This window comes from Rattus norvegicus, chromosome 7 (assembly GCF_021556685.1).
Source record: "Rattus norvegicus strain SHRSP/BbbUtx chromosome 7, alternate assembly SHRSP_T2T, whole genome shotgun sequence".
NCBI lineage: Eukaryota > Metazoa > Chordata > Mammalia > Rodentia > Muridae > Rattus > Rattus norvegicus.
In genome coordinates, this window is record NC_141540.1 from 26562860 (window position 1) to 26588504 (window position 25645).

The window sequence follows — 25645 nt, forward strand, 5'->3', positions numbered from 1 at the left end:
TGGAATGATGGGAAGAAATGGGGCTTTGGATAACTATGATGTTTCAGAGGAAGCAAAAAGACCAAGGTATGCAGGAAGAGGAGTGTGCCCTTCAGTTGGATCTTGATCAACTCTGCCTCCTGCATTTGTGGGAGCCTCAACCCCCACACCTGGTGCCTGTGATGGTGTAGGACTGGGAGTTGGAATGGCAGAGGAGTGGGAGTGGGGATGGCATCCCTGAGCAGCCGACAGACCCTGCCCTGCAGGCCCTCCACCCCCCACCACCACCCCAGGCAGCCAGGACTCCAGATTTGTGAAGGTCAGGGCCTCCCAGACAGCAGACCCAGCTGTGCAGAGGATCCAGCAGCCCAACACCACCAAAGGGCAGAACACAGCAAAGCTCGGAATGGACAAAGATGCAAAGCTTTGCCTGAAGGCCACCAGCAACACCAAAGCGTGCATTCCAGTGCTCACATCTGAGCGAGTGGAGGAGATCGTAAGTAGCCAAGGATGATGGATTAAGGCTCTGAGGGCCAAGACCAATACCCATATTGAGACACCTGTGTGAGATGAGGAGCCAGTGTTCATGGTGACTGGAGGCAGTAAGAAGTGTTCACAGCCTGGCAGGAAATCATCTCCGAAGTGTGGCTTTAGTGTGCCCCCTGCTCTGCCAGGCCAAGCGATGATCCCTGTATGAGCCCTACCATGTGGTGATGCTGTTAGTGTGCCCAAATTGTATCCAGCAGCAGACCAACACTTACATCATAACTTCCAGCCAGGACTAAGACCTGGTGTTTGAGGTCAACAGTGCCTGGGTAACTTGGAAAGTAGACAGCACCGCAAGGAAGGAGATAGCAAGGTACAATACCCCACACACTGGCAAGATTCTTGAGTAGAACAGGGATGGTGACTTCCTGGGTGACAATAAGATTGACTTCATGGCTGTCAGACTCCATGCAGCCCTGGATAGCCTCTACTCAGATGCCTGGCCCGTGTTTGCTCCAGGCTGTAAGCCACTCTCCACCTTCAGGCACAACAACCTGGGCTGTATAGGTGAGTGTGGCATGAACTCATCTTTGAGGCCCAGCACTTAGGCTAGCAGGGCAGGGACATCAGCTAAGGTGGATATCTGTTTCCAGCAATGGTGTGGGCAGGCAGGAATTGTACTATGGAGTGAGAGGTAAGCCTGCCCACCCCCACTGCTGATGGAGTTCTTACCAGGAACTCCATCTTCACACTGGTGCACTTCTCTTCTGCCTCCTACTACTTTTCTTCAGTCAAAGCATATGCAGAACCCCCAGGTGAGCATTGATCTCCTGCCACCAATGAGGGGTCCTGGACAGGCTCACATAAATGCAGTCCAGAGAGACACAAAGAGTTTCTCTAAAGTGGGAGTGGGAGGGCCTGCATCGTCTGCTTTGAGAGAAAAGTGACAGCAGCCCTGGTGCCCAGTGGACATAACCTTGTCTGGATGGAGGGTGCAGTATGCATCTGTGAGAGGACAGACCAAGATTGTCCTGTCTGTCACATCACTGCCACACAAGCTATCTGAATATTTTTCCAAGTTCCATGTCCCTGGAAAATCGGTCTGCTCCCTAGGGTACAGCCATGGACCTATAGCGATTGTTGAAACATCAGCAACTACAGGTCAAGGTTCTGGGCAATAATCATCTCAGTTGGATGGAGAAGGAGAGGAATGAGTGGCTACTGATGGGGCAAAGTCCAGAGCCTCTGGTTACACTTTGGGAGTGGGCTATAAATTTTACTAACGTTACAACTCTGATACATCAACAGACCCTTAAATCAGGAAGCAGTTAAGAGAAGCTTTTGTTTAGCTTGAAGCGGCCACCAGGACAACCTGACCTTTCCCTTCTCCCTATCTATGTGACATTAGGCCTCTTCCTCTGCGGAGTAAGAACAGGGAGAATTGCTGTCTGTAGCTAGAGGTGCTCTTAGTGATCCCCAGTCCTTTGGTTCTGACCTCCGATCTCGTAACGTGACCCCTTACCACAACCCACCCTTTTCCTGAGTTCCCAACAGAATAAGGAGAAGGGGACCTAATAAGGTTCTAGGTACATTTTCTGGGAAGGAGCAGGATGTCAATCAACAAAGGGCTCACAATTCACCTGTCTCACATGGCTGGGCTAGAGAGATCTCAAAAAGGCTTCTCTTTTCCCTCCAACTTTTTGCTAGTCCCTTCTTCAAATTTTTTTGCTAGGGACTTGCCCTTTCCTTTTTTTGTCTTTGTTCTTTTTTTCCTATTCCTTCTATTCCCCTTTTTTATCCAGCTGTTACTTGCAGTCCCTGGTTCCTCTTGCCTCTTCTAGCCCAGCTTTGGGCATATCATCTTCCTGGGAGAGAAGTCTAGAGAACATTTTGATAGCCCCCTTCCCAGGTTCTGATCCTGTAGTGGACAGCCCCTTCCCCACTCCTGCAAAGACTCAATTCCAATTCCTGATGGAATGTTAGTTTTAGATCCAGACAGTTTGAGACTGGAAACTAATAATGGGGTACATAGTGGAAAATAGTAGCGGGGTTCATAAAAGGTTGGAAACCAACCTTTATCTTCTGTGGGTGTTCATAAAAGGTAATAAACCAACCTTTATCTTCTGTGGGCGTTATGCTGAGGGTGCAGCATATACGTATCACTGATCACCTGACCGAGGGAAGGGGAAGCAGATTGTAGGAAATATCCTGGATCTGGAGAGGTGTGGTTGGGAATTGTCCCCTCTCCCTCACTAGCAGTGGCCCACCCCTGACCTCTCTGCACCTAGCTGAACCACTATTGAAGCCTGATTAAACACAAATCATTATGCTATGTCTTCCCCACTGCCTGAGGAGAGAGCTCAGCTTCTTGGTGATGGGTTACGCCAGGGCAAAGCAGGGTTGGGGTGCAGTGGAGCCTCTTCCAAGAATCAGGCATTGTGATAGGTCTAGCACCCTTTGTGCTCCTCTTGCTCATTTATGTCAGTCAGCAGCCTCCTACCCTCCTGGTTCTGCTGGCTGGGCCAGGAGCTGGTGGGTGACCAGGAGGCCAGCAGATGCTTGTATGTAATAGGGAGGGAATACTCTGAGCTCTAGCTCAGGATTCTCACTCTTCCTGGCTGGAGAAGGGATGTGGGAGGAAGGCAGACGGAGGTCTCTCTCTTTTGCCTCTTGTCAATTAATTTACCTCTCCACAACCTCACCCTCTGGACCACCAGCCTGAGAGGGGAGATGCAGGAGGTCACAGCCATTTCACTGACAGGAATGAGTTCCAGTCAGGACCTGTCTCTGCGTATGGCTCTCTAGAGTGGGAGGTCAGAGACATAAGCTTCTCTCAGAACTGTGACAGAGAGATTCCCCTCCACCTAGTGAACACTGAATTCCATCCTTCAATCCTCCAGCTGCCTCCCTTCTGCTTCAAATAGGTCTTAAAACAGCAAGATAATAGGAACAGCCAGCTGCTTCTAATGCTTAGACATTCTAGCTCATTTTCTGTCTCTGATGACATTTCACCTGACCCTAGCACTGCAATTTTTATTTGTATGGTGCTCATGTGTGATAGTCAACTGGTCAACATCAATAGCACAAGAAATCTGAATGGAGGAAAATGTTACTGAGTTAACTCCTGTATTAATAGGAAGGTATACCTATAGGAAGGTATAAAGGGAGTTTCTTCATCAGTGACTACTATGGGAGCATGGTGTCCCATGTGGAGATGTGCCATTAGAAGGCATCATTATCTGAGCAGGAAAGTCAGGTCAGCATGCCAGTCAGCAGCTCTCCTCTGCCACTCTGTCAGCTCTCTTTCACTTCCTGCCTACAGGATCATGCCTCGTCTGAGTTCCTGCCTTGACTTCTCCTCACAGATGGACAACGGTCAGGATATAGGAGCCACATTAAATCTTGACAATGGTCAGGATATAGGAGCCACATTAAATCTTGACAATGGTCAGGATATAGGAGCCACATTAAATCATTTGTGCTCCTTGTTGCTTTTGGTCATAGTGTCTGTCAAATCAATGCAAAGTAACTTATGCCAGACACACATTTTTGTACACTGGTCCACATCAGGCAGTGGTTGTTTTGTGGCAGAGCAAGAAGGAAGGGAGGCTGATAGACCCTCCCCCCACTTTTAGAAAGGGTATTGTTGGGCAGAACCTTGGGGGATGGGCAAGCCCTAACTGTCAGAAACTGTAGTTTAACTTACATTGCCTACTTTACTGCCAGAGATGAGGTACTCAGATACTCTGCCTTTATCTCCACAAGAGGTTTCTCACTTTGGAGCATGGAGGTCCCAAATCAGGGTTTCTCTGTGTAACCCTGACTATCCTGGAATTCCCTCAGTACACCAGGCTGGGAAGTAACTCAGAGATCCACCTGTCTGTGTTGCTGGAAGTAAAGGTGTGCACCTCCACCACAAGGCTTCCTCCAGGCATTTGCAATCATTCAACTACCAAATGTGGAGGGTCTAGTGACCATCCCCAGGCACCAGGCACAGGGATAGCAGCTAATGGGAAGCAGGCCCAGTAGCCCAAGGGAACAAAGTTCAGAGGGGCAGGAGGAATACATTTAGACACTCTACACAGCAGGGTGATGGTCTTTCTACAGCAATCTCTCCTAAGGTGATCAGAGGAAAGGATTCCTTGGCCCCTAGCACCTAAAGTAGACAGCCTGGATAGCCATAACCCATGGGTTTGAGGGACGTGGGAAGGGAATCAGCCATGTTTGGATTCTTTTCAGAGTTAAATCCTAATGGCTCCATATTCTGTGTGCAGGCCCCAGCCTATTGGCCTCCACAGTTGAACAGTGAAGAGGCAGGAAGGACTGAGGCTGCAGTTGACCTGGCCCATGGTGAAGTCCTGCACTGGATAACAGTCACTGAGAATACCTTGGGAAGGAATATGAAGGTGTCCTGAGGAGGCAGATCTAGGAGTGCACTTTTCCTTTCTAGAAGGCTGTCAACAAAACTGAAACAGGACTCTGGAGACATTCCTGTCTCCTATGATTTAGATGATGGAAACTGAGTATACCAAATAATGAAACTTCACTAAGAGTCTGGACAGAAGGTGGCTTCTGTACCAGGTGTCACCACACCAGTCACAGAATGCAGGGGAAACAACATCAGGTCTTTGACATCAGGCTCTAGAGAGTAATGCTGTAAGGTCTAGTGAAAGAATGCTGACATAGGTGTACTGTCCTACCATCCAGAAACACAGCTGTGACCGAGACATTTCTAGTGCCCAAAGTTTTGATTAATGCACAGCTCCATGCCTCTGAGAAATGTGATACCTCTGTCCATGGGAGGCAGTCCTGGCTGAATTGGACAGCTCCCATAATCTGTTTTATGGGAGGCCATATGCAAGCACAGACCTAGGACAGTCATAGTGGCCTCAGAAGATTAGGGAAAGAAAACACAGTCCTCAGTACAGCTGGATCAAGATACATCCATGTGTAAGGAAGACATTTAGGATGTCTGTTCTGTGATTATGAATTTGATCCTGGCAACTTGGTAGTCCTTAATAAAACTAAAATTCTGTCTTATTTGGCCCTTTCCAAGTACCCAGAACTTCCTTTTTTCCTGTTCCATGCATGGGTCATAAAAATCCACCCTTCCTTGAGGCAGAGGCTTACAGCCAGACCCTGAGGCTGTGTGAAGCCTCATTGGGCTGGGTAGAGGTCACACAACAAGTGAGATTTCTGGGATGCTAGTGGTATCCTACGTCTGCTGGGCCTATAGAGGGAGGGAGGAGTATCTCAAGGAATGACAGAAAGGTGTGTTTTCCTGATTGTCTTTTGCCTCCAAACAATGGGGTGAGGACATATCACTTCTAAGGAGACATAGGCGCTCCATCATGAGTTCCACTATAGGTTTCTCCCTCAGGAGAACAATTAACCATCAAGGCAGGATGCTCCCCATTTGGAAGAAGACAGACAGAAAAGCTTTCAACATCCTCTGAGGCTTGCCCTACAACTTTCCAAAATTACTTCCCATAAAGGGTTAGGGCAATGTCCCTGAAGGAAGGAGGGAGCACTGACATAGGAGCAGACCTCCAGTTCATCATATGTTCCACAGCAAATATTCATTCATTCATTCATTCATTCATTCATTCATTGTGTCAGTCATTCTGTTTCTCTCCCACCACAATCCTTCACTCTTCCCTGAAGAAAAATGTGCCTACAATGTCCCTAGTGGCCCCTGCCCATGAACCAGTTTTCCAGATAACACATTTGGTGCTTCCAGAGAACGATAGCAGGATTCTTTTGGATTTAGTTCTTTGAACTCAATTCTCTATGTCATGACAGTCACAGAAACGTTGGCAGACTGCTGCCTCCCAGAGCACCCAACTGCCATGCAGTATGTTTACCTCTTCTGCACTTGAGTGGTCATGGGTTTTTTTCTTTTGTTGGGATCCCTATTCTGCAGTTGTGCATTGTTTCTCCTTAAGTGAGCCATAGATGTCATTAAATTCACTAAGGTCCTATTGTGCTATACAAAGACCCTGGAAGAATTGCTAAGTGAGTCTTCACATATTACTGAGAACTTGAGAGCTTGGAATAGCTGGGATGCCTCAGGAAAGCAGACAAGATTTTCTTGCAGATTGCCCTCTCTAGACATGAGGAGACTCAAGCTGTATTGCATGGGCAGAAGAGCAGGGCCTCCTTGTGGATACCTAGGAAGATACCAAGGTCAAAGATCCCACTATACTCAGGGTGTGCCCAAGAGTAGTGATATTAGTCCCTGAGAATCCTTTGACATGGGTCCAGGTTTAGCCCTCATAGAGGATTACATAGGGAAACTCAGGAAGAAGTACAGGGTTACACTCTGAAAATAAAGGGAGGAAGCCTGCCCTGAAATGCTTTCTCCTAGCACTTGTAGGACAAGAGGGAGGGAGGGATTACTTAGAGTCAGTGAGTGTTTAGGACTGAACTGGGCACTTCAACTTCTAGGTTTGAGTATAAACACAGATACTCAGAGACATTCTCTGACTTTTATGTTCATAGTCCACCATAAAGAGTTCATTGAGGGTTAGGGATTTGGCTCAGTGGTAGAGCGCTTGCCTAGCAAGCGCAAGGCCCTGGGTTCGGTCCCCAGCTCCAAAAAAAAAAAAAAAAAAAGAGTTCATTGACATTGCCCTACGAATTTCAAGGGAGAAAAGCAAGCATTTTTGAAGAGTAATGTACATTCTAAAAAGTGCAGGTTCTGATCAGTGTCTAAGAGAGGTCACACAACAAATGAGATTTCTGGGTCTCCTCATTCAGCAGCCTGCTGCCCCCTTTGATCTCCTGAATCAATTATTCCTCCCATTGCATCTTCCCAGTTCTCTTTTAAAGACTCCATGCTGTCTCTGGACAAATCTCTATTACCATATTGTCTACTGCATTCAGGAGGCTGCTCATACTCCAGTATGAGATGGATGTGACTTAAAATGCTATTTTAATCAGTTATGATGTGTACATGATATGCCTAGGATGTGAGCCTGGGAACACTGCCTTTTCAAAGAGAATCTGTACTTTTCCCTAGCTAGAGTCTGACTTATGTCCACAATAGAAATCACTTTGTCTGTGGTAGGCTAGTTTTGTAGACTGAAGCACTTTTTAATCTCTATAGGACTCCTTCTGAGTGTGGGTGGGCTTTGTTCAGGCATCTTTTTCTGTCATGTTTTCTCCAGGGACCAGAGGAAAATGCATTTGCAATTAGTACTCATCAGGTGACACATGAGCCGATGCCCAAGGACATCCCTCTCTGGACTACAGAGGCTGTCCTTCTCTTGGTTTTCATATGACGGGGGCTTCATTCTATCAGCACTTCAGTGCATGCTAAACGCACAAGCTACAGACAGGAGGCCTGTCTCTAAACACAATTCCTAGGTGTGAAACGGTTTGCCATTTCAATCTTTGGAAGAATCAAGATGGAACTCTTTTGAACTGCAAGAGGTAAAACAACCCTGAGAGTCCTGCCTTCATTCTATCCTCTGCAGTTTGCAAACAGATTGCAAGCACCTTATTGCCAAAACGGCATGGGATTTGCTCCTGAACTTTGCTGCGGCTCGCATAAGGGACAGCCACAGAGTGACACTGGGAGGCCTCACTGTATCTGGGGCTCCCATTCATGAGACAGCAGAAGAAAATGTTAAGCATGGAGACAGTTTTCCCCATGACATTTCTTCAGATAGGTGTGGTTCTAAACACAGCAGCCTGAACAGGCATGAACAGAATCAGTGCTTCTTAAATTATTGGGAAAAATTGAAAGAGAAGAAATTGTGGGGATAGAAAATGTATGGTCATGGACCAAGTCTTTGTGAAGGCCTTCAGCCTAGCCCACATTTATGGCATGATCCAGTAGTATTAAGTATGTCTCCATTATTTTCTCATACTGTCACTTCTGCACATATGATATGTGTGTAATAGAAGTCACAGCATGTGGAATGCTGAGGTGATGTGGCCTGCATAGTTCTCACTTGGAATAGTCTGTGACTTTTCCTCACTCATCTTTGGTTTCTCAATATCTTCTAGCAGATGCCTTCTCTGGGGCAACTGTCAAAATTGGTACAAGAGAGGGTTTATCTGGCAAGGTAAGGGACATGGAACTTTGTTAGGATGTTGTCCTGCAGCTCACCCTGTGTGTTCCCTATACAGAGGATGTGCCCTGTTCTCTTATCCCAGAGAGCTTCCTGCCCAGACTGCACTCAACATTACCATTGCATGACTCCCTCAGGACAAGGTCTGGGGACCAAAAGGGTTCAGGTTCACAAGTTACGGCTCTAGCCTTTGGAAGGACAAAGTCAAACACTTGATACTGCTGTCTACATAAGCAGCTGGTTTGGGCTTTGTTTGGGGGTTGGGGGTAGGATTGAATGCTACTGCAGTCTCTTCAGATAGTTTCTGCTCCCTTTCCTCACACAGTTAGCAAAGTTCTTCTGCCAGGATTAATATTCATTTACTTTTTTTTTAAAAAAACAGATGTTCTCATGGCATGACCCTTGAAAGTTGAATTCAGAGATACTGGAGAACAACAATATCAAAACAATGTAGTAAGATGCTTCTCTGTGCCTTCCTCGCCAATATATTTATGCTTTTCAGGTCCCTGCAAGGCCATGGTAGGATAATTTACAGAGTCAAGCCTTCACAGCTATACAGGAAAGCATCATGTACTGAATGCCTAGGTTCTTCTTTCTGAAGAGGATGGCCATCAATGGAGGTTGAGTATTTTCCTTGACCTCTGCTGAGATATACAGGAAAAATCCCAACATATGGACTTGAAATTGAGCTAAAATAGGTACATAGGAATCATTTGGTTTCATGGGAAAAAAACCACGTCTCCCTGGACTATAGGGACCAAACCCCAGTCCAAAGCACAAACATATCCACACGGTGTTTTCCTTTTTTTTTTTTCACTTATAATTCCCTCATGAATGATCCATGAGAACATGACCTGGAGAGGTGGAGAGTGTCCCGCTCACTACCTCAGCACAGTGCCTGTCTTGACTGTTGCCTTCACAGCCTTTTTCTTCCTAGGGACAATGATCAGCACCTATGTAGGAGATTGAATTAGGTTGGTCCCCCTAGGGTCATGTGCTTCAATACAATTCCTAGTTGGGACAACAGTTTAGAAAGAATTAGACAGTATAGTCTGGGGAAGAGTTGTGTCCCTGGGGCTGGGTTTACAGGTATCAAAAGCCCAGGCCATTCCAATTGATTCCCTCTCTGCCTCCCACTTGTGGTCCAAGTGAGCTCTCAGCTGTTCTGTTCACAATGGTTTTCATGATCCCAGTAGATACTCAACTTGTAAATGAGTTTAAAGCACACATTCACTTTATACGTTTGCTGCCTGGGTCCTGGTGTCTTTTTGCAGCGAATGTAAGGAACATGCAGACCTTAGTAGCTATTGCTTTAGTGGATCCAATGCACTGAAATTTACTCATTCAAAAGTCAAAGCCAGTGGATATTTTAGTGCCCTTTGCTGTTGAGTCTATACCAACATTTGGGAATGCTAAAGGCATGTTATTGTAGGGAAGGGCGATCCACTGTACTGGACACTTGGAGTACTTATAAATCTCAACAATGACAAGCATGAGCGGTGATCCTGCTATCAGAGGCTTCAGAAATGCAGCTTATCCAAGCTGAAGCCAGTGCTGGCTGAAGCACATAGAGAACAACTGCCCGAGTAACCCCTTCTTCTAAGTGACCCCACACGCTTTCCTGAGCATGGAGCACCTGTGAAGTCAATGTTGAATAAGATAGACTCAGGTAGACTAATTCTGTGGTCTTTTGCTGATTCCACATCTGGGTTACACAGGTATTTGTTTACGTCTTCTCAGGCAATGCCACCTTGATGCACATATAATGCTTTAATGTGAGAAGATAGAGGAATATTAATAAGAATATTTGATTTTGATCCTGGTAAACAAGTACTATTACCTTCATATATCAGTCTGCAATTTGCAAAATGTATTGATGTTTAATGTCTCAATAAACAATGTCAAGATAGTGGCAATACTTTATGTCCGGCACTATCTGCCCAAATAGAATTCTTTGACTCCTCCTCTTGCAGCAGCCCCTCCTCCATTCTGAGGTCAAAGAAGTTTCCCGCTGGAACATACTAAGTATCTAGCTGGAAAGGATTTGATGTTACTAGGACCTAGAAGAGGTTAATGGTAATAGGATGGTGTAGGGTACAAGCTCAATGTTGTGATGAACACTCCCATACAAGCATACCATTTCATTTCCTACTGTGTCCTCCCTGCTTTAGAGGACCTAGGTTCTTGGAAGATATGGGTGGGTGGGGGGTTGTGGTTTATCTTCAGAGACTTTTGAAATAACAGAAAAGGAAACAGGAAACAACAGGGAAGCTCTCTCTTATGCCCATTCTGATGAGACACCCAATTTTCTGAGAGGGTGATGAAGGTTTCCTTGTCCAAGTCTTCCTTAGGCGACAGTGGAATTTCCTGTTCTGATGTGCTCATGTGTTCACAGGGGCAGAACCATCTACAGAATACAGGGCACAGGCAGTATCTGCTCCTCCTCTTGGGACAGTGTAGAGCAATGGAAAGCATGGGAGCTCTTCTTGCCCCCCTGTGTCCTGACAGAGTCAGGGCAGAAGGTCCATGCTCTCCTGAGGGCTGGTAAAGGAGGAGGACAAAGTTGGGCTCACAGGCCCTTCCGTTGGGTGGAATACAAGACATGAAGGGGTGTGCAGGAGTCGGGGTGGTGGAGCACCTGGATCCACAGGCTTGGATGAAGTCTTAGATGCATGCTCACATCTTGTGTCTGTTCTTCTAGAGTAGTTAGGGCCCCATCTTTTCCATTTACTTTGCTGGGGATTCCAGTTCCTTGACATGAAACTCCATGATTCAAAGCCTGTCCATAATGTTAGAATCTGGAGAAGTCACAGTCTACATATTAACTTCACATTTCATTACCCGGGAATGTCCCTCAATGTTTTCTATGGAGGAACTCAACTTTGGGGAAATTGTGAGTGTCTGGGGATTTAGATTTCAATTTGCCAAGAGAAGTGAGTTGCAATGTCATAGGTCCCTGTGACAATATTTGTCTCTTCCATGGTGTTTACTCTCAGTGCCTGTGAAAATGTGGTCAGGTAATATAAGAGCATGCCCAAACTGTCCGCATCTGCCTTTTTTGCCATGAAATGGCTCATCTAGTGTGAGGTCTACAGCATAATTCCCTTGGACCCATGCTGCCTTTTCAGGAAGATGCACAGTCTGCATTGAGGTTCAGGTCATCTCTGTCTATTTCTCATCAACCTCTGACTCGCTGAGGATATTCTGGTGTTTTATGTTTGCATAGACAAAGTCAAGGGTGTTTCAATATTTTATGGCTGTCACTATTGCACAAATATTTTTGCCCCTTCTTCCTGCTTGGGGCCTCCTCCATTATTAGTTCAAGAAGTCCCCTGCTGGAGCACACTCAGTATCTACATGGACCCCCTTTGATGTTAGTAGGCCCTAGAAGAGGCTAATGACTGTAGCATGGTATAGTGAAGAAGGTCAAGAAGTGATGCACCATCTCGTACTTGCCTAGAAACTCATGGGGTTCTGGGTCCTGCTTCTTTCATAAGATCCATATTTCTGAAAGTTATATAGTAGGCTTTCATCTTCACAGACTCCTTAACAGAACAGATTCTTGACAGGAAAACCCTGATACTCTTGTCTAGTCCCTTGAAGCACTCAATCCTCTGAGGGTTTACTTAGAGCTCCTTGTCTAAGAATTCCTTAGACCGCAGGGGCATTTGCTCTTCTGGTATGCTGATGTGGACTCAGTGGGTAGACACATCTCCAGAATGGAGGGCACAGGCAGTCTCTGTGCTCCTCCTCTTGGGACACTGTAATGTAGTGGCAGGCATGGAAGCACTTCTTGCCACTATTGGCCTTATTGTGTCAGGGCAGCAGGCCAATGCTCTCCTAGGGCTGGATATGGATGAGGCCAAAGTTGGGGTTACTCCCCTTTCTCTTTGATGGAAGAAGAGAATAAAGGGATGTGCTCATGATTTGGGTGGCATAGGGCATGTAAGCCCAGTAATGACAAAAGTCTTAGATCCATGCTCAAGTGCCCTCTGTTCCTGTTCTTTTAAATTTAAATATGTCCCCCATCATTTTGCTGTAGTTTTACTTGTTCAAGGATTTAATTTCCTGCAACTATAAAATTCCATACCTCAGAGCATGTCTACAGTTTGAGAATCTGGATAGGTGACAATCGAGATAAGTACTTCACATTTCCTCTCATTACACAAAAATGTCTCAATGTTCTCAATGGAGGGCCTCATCTCTGGGTGAACTGTAAGGATTTGGTGGCTTAGGTTTCCGGTTGCCAGAAGTGAGTTGCAATGTCATAGGGCCCTGTAACAATCTATTTCTGATCTCTTTCGTGGTCCTTCCACTGAAGAAATTGGACCCTGTGGTGATATAATGGAGTACTTTGCCCACACTCAACCCATTTGCCTCTTTGCCATCCTGTGGCTCTCCTAGTGTGAGCGCTGTAGCATAAAATCCTTGGTCCCGTGCTGCCATTTCAGTGAGGGGCTGTGTCTGCATTGATGGGCTGGTGATGTCTATGAATTTTACATTATCCACTGCATCTTTGTGGATATTCTGGAATTTTATGTGTGGATGGACAAGTTCAATTTTTGTGGCAGTACTTTATTGATGCCCATAAGTGTCCAAGTATTTTCTATGATCTTCCTTCTGCAACATGCCCCCCTCCACTCTTTGGTCAAGGACGTTTTCTTCTAGAGCATTCTCAGAAAGTAGATGGATCTGAATTGACGTTCCTAGAACCTGATAGAGGCTCTTGATATTAGAATGGAATAGTGTTTTCATAGTTTATATTTGTGACTGGATCCTTCCAATGAGATATTTGATGACCTCTATAGCTTTATAATCACTAAGGCCTGTGTTTTTATGTGGCAGGCAGGATTCATGATCTCAAATGCACCCTGGCCAATTAGAAAAAGTATCATGTACTGACTCCTGAGTTGTTTTTTCCTGTGGTGCTGGCCATAAGGTTAGGTTTCTTAGATGACTACACTATTTAACCCTTGCTTCCCACGCCTTCTTCCTGATCTATTAATTTTTCAATTATATATGTTCTCATCATTGAACTTTACTCATTTTTCAGACAGGGCCCCTCAGAACTGGACATAATGTACAGATTCTATCAGATACTCCTATCTCTACACAAATATCTCCAAGTCACTACCTGACATACCCCTACCTAACTTTGTAAGAAACTGGGGATAATTCTACCCTGATTTAATCAGACTGAATTTTCCTATCTTCTACTGTCCTTACAGTTCATCTGAATGGTTTAGAGAGATGTCAATTTTGAGATATTGGTTCTGGGCCCCAAGACTATTTTTCTTCCACTTAAGAATTTTAGAGGCAGTCAAGGGATGCAATTGCTCAGAGTTACTCTATATCCTGGGAGGAAGGCAGGTTTCGAGAGATGCCCTCTATTTGGGGAGGAACATAATTGCAGATAGACAGTCTATGTTCAAAAAAGATGGCAGTTGACAACAGATTCCATATGTACAGGGAGGTAGGCAGTTGGAGAGAGATTCTCATTGTACAATAAAAAGGCATTTGGAGAGAAATGCCAATGTACAGATGAGATGGCAGTTGGTGTCAATATTGTATGTTCTGAAGCTCTTCTCAAACAGCGGGGCTCATCCAGAGGTCCAGTGGTGACTCTTGGATTGTTGCTAAGTTTGTCTCACCAATGGAGGCATCGACCAAGGAGATGGGAAAATACCCGTGGAGAACTGCCACATAGTAAAAGACTTACTCCCACTTTTAGGAGCTAAGTGCCCTCTGTATTCAGATATTCCTAAATTAACCCTCCTAATATACATAACCTGCTTTAGAAATCCTTCCATGTTCCTGTACAATGTTTTCCATTAGACAGACACTGGGACCCCTGAAGACCTCAGGGAATATACAGGTCTGATTTTCCTTGCCTGAGTTTAAGGGACTCAAAATGTATTGAGTAAAGTTCACTGACAATTCTGACCACTCATTTCCCAACATTTGAATACATGAACCGACTCTTTATGGAACCATAATATAAATGATGTTCATTTTGAACCACATCCCCCCTAGGCAGGCTGGGGCCTCCCTTACTCCAGCAGAAATAGGCTTGAGGGGTTGCTGGACAAGGCAACATCTAGTGCTCCTGTTCTCCATGAGGCCAAATGGCTGCATCCTTTATGGAGCATGAGCTGAGGCCACAGTATCTCAGCTCCACGTCTCAGGTTACTGCCTTACCTACTCCACCCCAGTGTACTTTATGTAGCCTTGTTAGAACTGAGAACGGAGAGACACAACAGTAAAGAATGGCAACTGCAGACCTCAGCCCCTGTGAACAGGGCCCATTAGGAATAGAAGGGTAAACTTGGTGGACAGACACAGATGGCTCAGCAGAGTGTTTACTTTCCTCCTGCCATTTCGGTCACAGTGAAGAGAAGGTGACTGAGGGAGGACAACAACAGGTGAGCTAGGGATATTTCTCAACAACAACAACGACAACGACAACAACAACAACAACAACGACAACAACGACAACAACAACAACAACAACAACGACGACGACGACAACAACAACAACCACAATGACAACGACAACGACAACAACAACAACAACAACAACAATAGCAAGTGACTTTGTGATAGGCAGAGGACTCTGAAAGTATGGCAAGGCCTGTCTGCTGAGGCTAGGGTACATGTAGTGGCTCTGGCATCTTCTCAGCTGGCTGAAGAAACAGGACATGGTTAATTGAGGAGAGAACAGAGTTCATGCAAGAAAGATCCAAATCCTCCTGGACTGGGACAGGAAATAAAGCTTGAAATGTGACCATGGGTGCCTGTGATGAGAGTTGAAAGACAATGAGAGCTAACTGTCCCTGGAGAGGAGAGCAGAGTATGTGTGTCTGTCTGGCAAAATGTCCAGCAGCCTTCTATGTTGGGAGAGGGGATTACTGGAAAGACAGAATATAACTCTCAGAGACAAAGGTTACCTCTACTGGGCACATACACAAAAGTCCCCTACATATAGCAAGGACACATGTTTCACTATATTGATAAATCCCTTATTTGTAACAGCCAAGCTGGAAACAAACCAAAGTCCCTCAGTAGCAGAATGGATGCAGAAAATGTAGTCCATTTACACAGTAGAATACTAGTCAGCTATTAAATAATATGACTTCATAAAATTCTCAGGCAAATGGATGGAGCTAGAAAATATCATGCTGAGTGAGGTAACCCAGTCACAAAAAACCCACATACTTTGTACTCACTGAAAAGAGGATATTATCCAAAAAGCTCACAATAGCCATGATAAAACCCACAGACCATATGGAGCTAAGGAGGAAGGAAATCAGGATGTGGATGCTTCAGTTCTGCATTGAGGAGGTTTCAGGATTATTGCAGGAGGGGGAGGAATAAGGGGACCAGGGAGGGAGACAGGAGGAGGAGGAAATAAGGGGGCAATATAAGATAGTGGAGGAGATGGTAAAGAGGAAGAGAGGTTTAGGAAATGTATAAAAATATGTAACAGGGATTACAAACTGGAGATGGCCACCAGAGGGTCCCACAGACCAGGAAATGAGAGGCTCCTAGGACCCACTGAGAATGGCTTTAGCCTAAATATGCATAGAACAGGGACATAGATCCTGAAGAGACCACCTCCAGTATATAGGCACAGTCCCCAATGGAGGACTGAGCCTGCCCATCTCAAAAGTATTTTACCCAGAAATGTTCCTGTCCAAAGGAAAAACAAGGACAAAAAATGGAGCAGAGACTGAAGGAAGGGTCCTCAAGTAACTTTCCTACCTGGGAATCCACACTGTGTGCAGACACCAAACCTGAAACTGTTGTCTTTGTCATGAGGCGCTTGCTAACAGAATCCTGGTTTGACTGATTCTTGGGAGGCTTGGTTATCAACTAAGCAATGCAGATGTGGAAGCTTGGAGCTAACCATCAGACTGAACTCAGGGACCCTGGTGGAGCAGCTGTCGCAGGGACTACAGAAGGAGAGGGTTATTGTAACCCAATAGGAAGAAAAACATTGGCCTAACTAACAACCCAGAAGCCCCAGAGTCTTAATCACTGAACACGGTGTGTACAGGGAGGGATCCATAGCTCCAAATATCTATTTATCAGAGAACAGAATTGCATGACAGCAAGGGGAGGGTAGCCCCTTGGTCTTCTAGAGGTTTGATTCCCCCAGCACAGGGAGAAACTGGAGAAGTGGGAGGGGGTGGGGGGTGGGCGAGCACCTATATATAGACATAGCAGAGGGCTGTGAGGGCAGATGTGGGATGGGGCTTATGGAAGGGTAACCTGGATGTGAGATAGCATTTGACATGTGAATGAATAGAATGCTTACTAAATAAAAGAAATTAAACAAAGAAAAACAATGGTTAGGGCTGCTCAGTCCATACTACACGAGTCTCCAGGTTCTCCTGGACTTGACAATAGTTTATAGAATCATGGGAAACAAAGTTCCAAGCCCACAGAGACAATGCCTTATATATATTCAATATTACTTAGCATCTCAAGGCTCACCTATTCCTTTCCGTTCCTTCCTCTAACATTAACAAACATTGATCCCCTCAACATGAGCTTCAAGTGTGTCCCTCATAACCTTCCATGTATCAGCAAATCAGGAAATCTGCTAGTAGACCCCGGTCTGACTTGACTCTACCGGACAGTCAGGCATTCATAAAAGAAGGCAAAATGACTCCCCACAAGGCAGGTGGATCTTACCTCAGAAAGGGCACAATGTTCCTGCTGAGACAGCATCTTGTATCGAGACAGAAAGCTAAACCAGACCTAGACACTATGGTAAGAATGAGTCTTGGGGTATGAGATGCCCTCTTCTCACCCACTAATCTGTGTCCTATCCCTTCTCCAACTTTCATGACCCCCTGGATGTCACTATGGAGTTACCACTTGGAATGGTTGCTTTAGGTTAAGGATCCAAGCCAGGGTGAAGACCAGAATACAAAGCAAATCATGGCTTCCTACTTCTCTATATACAGAGACAGATGGAGATGTTTTCCAAATAATCTAGCAAAAGAAGACAAAGCCCAAGCAGTCCATATGGTTACTGACCCTATGGATGCCTTAGCAGGTAGAGCCCAATCCACTGAGCCCTTGCAGACATGTGGATATAATACCTACAAGCCCAAGTCTTCAAAGAGGGTAAACTCTTCACTCAGACTCTGCTCAAAAATAGATTAGAACAAAGCCCCTGTAAGATGGCCTTCTGAGTGAGTGCAGCCCTATTGGGGTGAACCACACCAGGTATCTGTGAATCATGGAACTGTTTCAAGGTGACAGGCACAGTAGATCTCTGGATCCAGGCTCACAACCATCTCATACTTGGAATATCCCATCAGCACCTGCTCTACCTGAGTTGTTGTCTTGGGATTTAGAACATCTGGTGGGAAAAGACTAGGTCACCCAGCAAAAGGCTTTAAAAGACAGGGTCTTATGGCTTAGACTTTTTTTAAAAAAGCCTTGGTGTTAACATCATGGAGGGAGCAATAGGCAATCCCCTGACCAGTGGCTTATATCAACACTTTGTGGATTGAGGACCTGGGAGAATTCAAATCATGCCAAGTCAACAAGATAGAGGGTCCCTATGAAAAGCTACCAGAAGCATTGTCCTCTTAAACAGGCAAAGGCACACACACCTTTTCCTTGACAAACATGACAGCATGTCAGTCTTGTACCAGTGTGCATATACCTAGGGAGGAAGCATTCTACCTCTTCAGATCCCATGTTGCATGAGGTACAAATAAAGGGGTCTGACTTTTCCACCTGGAGCCACCAAAGAGATATTCACTGAGAAGCCTGTTGCTCCCAAACAAGCTGAAGCTGAACTCCTAGTGTCCATCTGGACGTGCTTATCTCCAAGGTCCAGCAGCTGGAACTTAAGTGATGTGGCCTGGGAAAGAACCGAGAATGCACCTTGCTCTCGTGTTGTTTCATGGCTAGACATCTTTCTGCATAAACTCCAGCATCACAAAGTCACCTTTTGTTCTCCTGTCTATGTTGAAGGACTTTGATGACCACAACTCCTCTGTTCTCTGAAAGAGGCTCTGTTGGCTTAGTGTAGGGCAGCAGTCTGGCTGGGTTGAAGTTAACAGTACTGGATATGGTGCTAGTCCAGGATAACTCCCTGATTATTTGGGCTTTGTACTTTCACCTCTGTTGCCCAGTAGGAGGGCAACACAGCATGGAGCATGGACCTTCTCTGTAATCTCCCTGACACAGGACCAGGCATCATTCTTCCCTGTTCCTCTCCTGGTGTTTCTGGCTTCCCCTCTGGGGTCTCTCTTATCTTTAGTAGCGTTTCTCTCACACAGTCATGCTTATTTTAAAACGTTTGAGCAGTCTCCAGGAATCAGGACCTATTTCTATCCTCAAATCCTTTAACCTTTTTAGATTCTTTTCCAAGATCTGAGGCCAAACACCCAACAACAGCAAAATTTCCTACTAGCCCCCATCAGTTCTACCATGAGCTTGGCAAATACTTTTAAGAGTCTCATGGTCCTGGTAAGTGTTGGTACCTAGTGTGTTTAGAAATAGGTATGGAGAAAGGTGGAGATATATTTTTGAGCTTGACTGTCTTGTCTAAAACAAGACAGCAACTAAATAGTAATAACTGGGAACCAGAGCTCACCATATAGGAGGGACAAAGGTCAGATTTATAGAGTAGGGCTGAAAAAAACTGATACTGGTTTTGTTTGTTATGAGTGATATGAGCAATCCACAATTACCAGTGCCCTGAAAGAGGGGCAAATCTTTAGTCAGCTCTTTTCTGTGCACGTGTGAGTTGTCTTGCACAAGAAAGCTGCTCCTCAACACAGAAAAAGTGGTCAGAGTAGCTGGGTAATCTTAGTCACCAGATTCCAAACACTAGGACCATCAGTTGGCTACCTGACTCAAAAACAAGGACACTGTATTTCAGACTTGGTCTGGAGTTTTTCATGCTAAAAAAGAGACAACATAAGCATGCTCTCCAGTAAAACTCCCCATGAGGCATGTCAGACACTGCCCAACATTGCCTGGCACTGCCACCTGTTGCTTATTCAGTGGTGTGGACAAGAAAAAGACACCTTCCTCTGCCCTTGTACCTCACCACCTATGGCATGCATGATACTTGACTCTGGTGTGACTAGAACAGGAGAGGAGCCCCTGTCATTCACCTGCTAGAACATTCAGGAGTTCAGGTCCTTAACCTTGCTTGGGCAGCACAATAGATCTAGCCCTGGATAAATGGGCTGTGTATGAAAAGGCCCCAAGGGTTCTGTCTCTTGTCTGCGAGGCAATGGTGAGGATGATGGAGAAACCCCTCTCCCCTTATTCATCATGATGTCTGTGGCAGGCAGGAGAGCTGGCCCTGTGCTCATGTGTAACAGACCTGGCCATGTCCTCACTCGCTGCAATACTCAAGAGACAGGAACTGGTGCTTCACCTGAAGAGTAGGTTGTCACTGGCCATGTTTTCAGGGACTACAAGGTAAGCAGTCTCCTTGAAGGGTGCTAAAGTCATCAGGCTGACAAGATACATCTCAGGCACAAATCTAGGACTTTTAATTGACACCAATATCTAGCTATTGGTGAACTTCTGGAGTGCATGCAGGGCTAGTTTTATAGATCTAAAAGTCCAGAATGTCTATGATACAGATAACCACCATGACAACAAAATATCTGAGAAGAGGTCCATAGAAATTCCAGTGTTGATAGAGTAGCTAAAGACTCATAACACACCAAACAACCACTATAATGAAAATTTGCAGATGAGAAGGTATGAAAGCCATGGTGACATATTATAGCTTCCACAACAATCATTTTCGACTATTATTGGGGAAGATAGCATGGGTTAAGTATGGACAGGAGAGGAGAGGGAGATAGTGGGATTGTGTCTTGTGAAGGGAAATACACACACACACGCACAAACACACACACAGAGGGGGGAGAGAGGGATATGAAGAGGGACAGGGAAACAGAGAGATTGAGATAGAAAAAGAGAGAGAGAGAGAGAGAGAGAGAGAGAGAGAGAGAGAGAGAAAGCGCAAGTGCAGACAAGTGAGCAGGCGAAATCGAATAATGTTAAGCACTAGAAAGATCTTTAATGCCACAGTGGTAGTTAACTAGTCAATGTCTGAGAAATGGCAGTGTTGTTCGAAGCACAAACTCACAGTGATTGTCAGCGTATGCATGAGAGTAAGCAAGCTCATACTACAGGGAATCTTATGAACAAGGAAGTGGGGATAAGGATTGGAAATCCAACTACAAGGTGAGAGACCATTGGCACTTGACAGCTGCTGGGAGAGGGAAAGGCTGTTTTTGATGCCAAACCCTGAGAGGTCAATGATTCTCCAACTCGCACTTCATGACTGAGATTAGTTGGGTAACAAAAACTGGACCTGATCGAGAGATATGAAGGGAAAGGGAGAGGAAGAGGGAGGGGGAAAGGGAAGGGGAGGCAGAGGAGGAGCAAAACAGGGAAGGGAGGGAGAGGGAGAGGTTGAAGAAGAGGAGGAGGATCAGAGGGGATGAAAAGGAGAGTGAGACTGGTCTTCAGTCTGGACAAACCAACCTCTGTTGACTAGTTTTGTTCTTGATGCTTCCCTAGGACACTTTCAGAGGCACAGTGCCATTACCTACGTTTACTCAGCTGGAGCCCTGTTTTCTACATCTTCTGACTCCTGGATCCCCAAGGGCTGTGACTGATAGGGCACACATCGGGCTAATAGGGGACTAAGGGGCATTTGAGGACTCCCATCACTGAAGAAGGGTTCATCATTTCTCAGAACTGCATTCACGGCTGTGATTTAATAGAGCTCGTTGATGACAGGTTGAGTGTTTTCAGCTTTGCAGTATGCCTAGCATTCTGTCTTCATCTGCATCATGACTGTGATCCACATGTAATGTCTCACTAGGAAATATTTGATTGCAGAAGAAGGAAGCCACACTAGCTGTGTGTAATTCTTGTCCCCAGTGGTTCAGCTTTTATCCATACTTAGAGGATCAGAACTTGTAAGACGCTCAACCACAGGTGCAGAGACCATCACACCCAGTTAGCACAGTGTCTGGTAGGGGAATCCACCTAGAGATGTAGATTCACAGGTCACCTCCACCACTGACGCTCTAGTCAGGACCCGGAGCTGATTTACCTTAGATTCAGTTGAAGGAGATGGGGACAAAAATCACTGGAAGAGTCTGTGGTCTGAAAGACTTGCTTTCTCTGAAAAGTGTGGCAGGCATTGGTAATATTTTTGTGACTTGGAAAGGAGAGTAGACACATGACTAATGGAATGACTCTAGAGCTGATAGGGAATTCTCTGACTTCCTTTCTCCGTCTGTGAGAAAATAATGAAGACTTAAATAATGAATAACTTAAGGAATGATTTGTCCTGGCTCAGATGTAATGATGATACAGTATCTCATGGTGGGAAAAGCAGGGTATCAGCAGAAAAAGCAACTGATTTCCCTGTGTTCATGATCAGGAATCCCAGGCAGTGGATGGTTGAGAATCTTGTTGCTTTCACAGTTTGATGCAGCTGGAAATGCACCCCGAGGAAATGTTCCAAAAATCATGCAGGGCGGACCTTATGTTCCTTAGAGAAAAACATCTCAAAAACACTCACAGATACTTGCCCAAATGTTTGCACCTAAGCGCCTGTCACAGTCACAAAGAAGGTTGATTTCTGGGAAGCTAAGGAGCCCATAGAAAGAAGTACTTTACGTTCAGAAAGTTTATTGTTTGATCAAGACAAATGCTGACCAAAAAAGGAGCTGGGAGGACACAGAGCACAGAGCTTGGAAACTGCGTGTGTTTGTTTGTACTTGCGTGGCAAATGGAGGGGCACTATTGGAGGTGTGTGCTTGTTTGAATACGTGTGTCACTGTATGCGTGTGTTTGGAGATTCTCCTCCTATCTGCCTGGAAGGAGTTTTCTGTTTGCCTTTGGAGCATGATGTACAACACTCAGCGCCTCAACTGCGCTGCCTGTCTAGAAGCTGCCTAACTTCCCACCATAATGATTTGGATGGAAACTCACAACCATTGAGCCAGCCACAAGAAAATATTGTACATGACAAGGCAGTAATATAGTACCTTTGTCATGGCATGTTTTCACAGTAGAGGAAATTCTAACAGAAATTGCAGGGGAAGTAAGCATCATCTCTTTCCAAGGGAAGAAATTATTGAGAGATGCAGAGTGGATCACAAGTAGAAGGCTGCTGTGTCGCTCTCTCTCCTTTGCACACAGTTGGGGGACTGGCAGACCTGAGTAGCTCACACTGAAAAATACCAGGAAACTCCCCAGTGCATCCAAGTAGGGAGAAGACAGGGCTGAGGAGAGCAAGGAGATGCTGCCAACTCAAGCAAGAGTAAAAGTAGAAAGGAGAAGCCAAAATCGAAGACAGAAGAAGCAAGGAAAGGAATGGAAAAGACTTGTTCCTCCAGAGCAAAAGCAGTGAAAGAGAAAGGGCCTTCTGAAGTTGATGTGTGTTCTGCTAAATCCAACAAGGACAAGAAGGACGATGAGCCTCAAGACCACAATGCTTGTAAAAGCAAAACATCCCAGAAGAAAAGGAGTCCCTTGAGAAGAAAACAGCCAATGGGAAAAAACACAGAGACAAAAACCAGGAAGTTTCTGAAGCAGAGGCAGACATGCCCAAGCCCAAGGAGAAGAAAGGGAAAGAAGTTAATGAGACAAGGGAGAGAAGAGCCCAGGCTCAAGAATGTCCTCTCCCATTCCGAACCAAACTCCAACTCCAGGGATGCTCCTGGGGAAGAAAATAGTAATGAGATAGAAAAGGAAATACTCATGGAGAAGAAAGGATTCTCTCTAATTTTCCCATACCCGAGGAGACTGTCAAGCTTCTCAAAGCTCAAAGCTTGAGGGGTGAACTACCCATTTTTTCTAAAAACCAAGACATTCAGTCATGTATACAGTGAGACAGACTTCATTGCCCAGGCATGGACAGTAAGCAGGAAGTCCTTCTCCTTTGCCGTCCCTTTGATTGGGTAACTTAAAGGTGGACTTCAAGAGAGGAAGAGAGGCCAAGCCAATCAGATACTACTGCTGCACCTACAAGAGAATTAGCAAATCAAATGAGCAAAGACTTCAGTGACATCGATAAAAGCTATCAGTGTTTTTTATGGTGAAACTCCCTATGGTGGTAAACGAGAACAAGTGCAGAGTGGGATTGATATCCTGGTTGGGACCCCAGCTCATATTGAGGATCACTTGCAGAATGGCAAGCTAGATCTCACCAAACTTTAACATGTTGTCCTGGATGAAGATGACCAGATGTTAGATACTGGTTTTGAAGATCAAGTGGAAGAAATTTTATGTATAGCATACAAGAACGATTCTGAAGGCAACCCGCAAACATTGCTTTTTCTCTGCAAAATGGTCTCATTGGGTATTTAATGTTGCTAAAAATATACAAAACCTACGTATGAACGGGTGGACCTGATTAGGAAAAGACTCAGAAAGCAGCCTTAACTGTGGAGCACAGGAGACAGAGAGGACAGTGGTGAGTGGGGATGTGTTCCGAGGCTACAGTGGTCCTCAAGGGGACATGTTGAACTTCTGTGAATCCACGAACAGTGGCAGGAGCTGTCACAAAACACATGCATAAAGCAGGAATGCCCAGTCCTTACATGGGGACATTCTGCAGAAGCAAAAGGAAATCAACCTGAAAGGTGCTGAAATGGCAATTTTGTGGGTTTACTGGCTGCAAGTGGGTTAGACATCCCCGAGGGTGACCTGGTTGTTCATAGATGTACACCAATGGAAATGGAGTCTTTGATCTTTCAAGAAGAACAGGCAGAGCTGGAAGGATAGGGGTTTGAACTGCTTTTACCAAAGAAGAGTACCAGTTACCCCAGGTGGAGCGGAAAGCCAGCACTAAATTTGAACGAATAGGTCTTCCTTCTGAAACAAATAATGAAAGCCTCCAGCAAAGATGCCATCAGACTATTGGACTCTGTGCCCCCACTGCCGTTGGCCATTTCAAGCAGTCGGCTGAGACGCTGACTGAGGAGAAAGGAGCTGTAGAGACCTGGTAGCTGCTCTATCTCCACAGATCAAGGGCCACATCGGTCGACCAGTGCTCCCTGATCCACTGCCCAGCAGCCTTTGAGACCATGATACTGCAGTGCTTTGTTGAGATGTCCAACTGAGCAATGCTTGGAAGGAACTTGAGGAGCAGCTAGGCAAGAACATCGATGCCAAAATGAAGGGGATGGTCTTCCTCAAAGGAAAACCGGAAGTTTGTTTTGATGTCTGCACTGAAGCAGACACAGAAACACAGGTGAAGTGGCACGGTTGGAGATGCTAGCAGCTCACCGTGGCCACTGAGGAGCCAGAGCTGAAAGGACCCCCAGAAAGATATCAAGGGGGCAGGGGCAGCAGATGGCAGCCATGGTGATTTCATGGGACAGCAGGGTGGAAGCAGGAACTTCCTGGATCAGGGCAGGGACAGCAAGGAGGAAGTAGAAACTTCAGAGGACAATGACCAAGAGGTGACAACAAAAGGTACCAGAACCACAATCAAAGGCCAGAAGTGGAGTTTATAGTAAAGTATTGGGTCAGTGAGTAGAGCCAAGAAGAAACTCTTCACAATGGGCACCCCAGGGTCCCTCCTGCTCTCAAAGTCCCCAGTGCTTCATTCCTTTTAGATGATTTACCAGCTCCCCTTCCTTGCAGAGAGGCTTCTGACCTGTCTGAGTAACCGTCATTCTGTCTTACTTTTGGAAAGAAATAGGAATGGATGGATGAATGAATGAATGAACGAATGAATGCATACATAATGTGAGAAGGACAAAATAATCGATCTGATATTGGACCCTCAATGCACTTCCCAGGTGCTGCTCCTCTAACCAGAGCCTCAGGAGCCAATAGAGCAGCTGGAGAGGTGATCAAAGTCTCTCTTAGGTTACAGCTTTTTTTTTCTTTTTTTCAGAGCTGGGGACCGAACCCAGGGCCTTGCACTTCCTATGCAAGCACTCTACCACTGAGCTAAATCCGCAACACCAGGTTGAAGCTTTAATGCACTTCCCTGTGCAGCACAGTACTGCCTGTAATTGCTAAACAGTAAATACTGACTCTTTGATCTGCTGAAAGAAGCTCAGAGAGGCTAG

The 25645-nt window shown here is 45.5% G+C and overlaps 1 pseudogene; it reads left to right on the top strand.

Moving 5' to 3' along the window:
• Positions 1 to 385: 385 nt before the first annotated feature.
• Positions 386 to 25104, top strand: LOC148004580 (nucleolar RNA helicase 2 pseudogene; annotated as a pseudogene).
• The last annotated feature ends 541 nt before the right edge of the window (positions 25105 to 25645 follow it).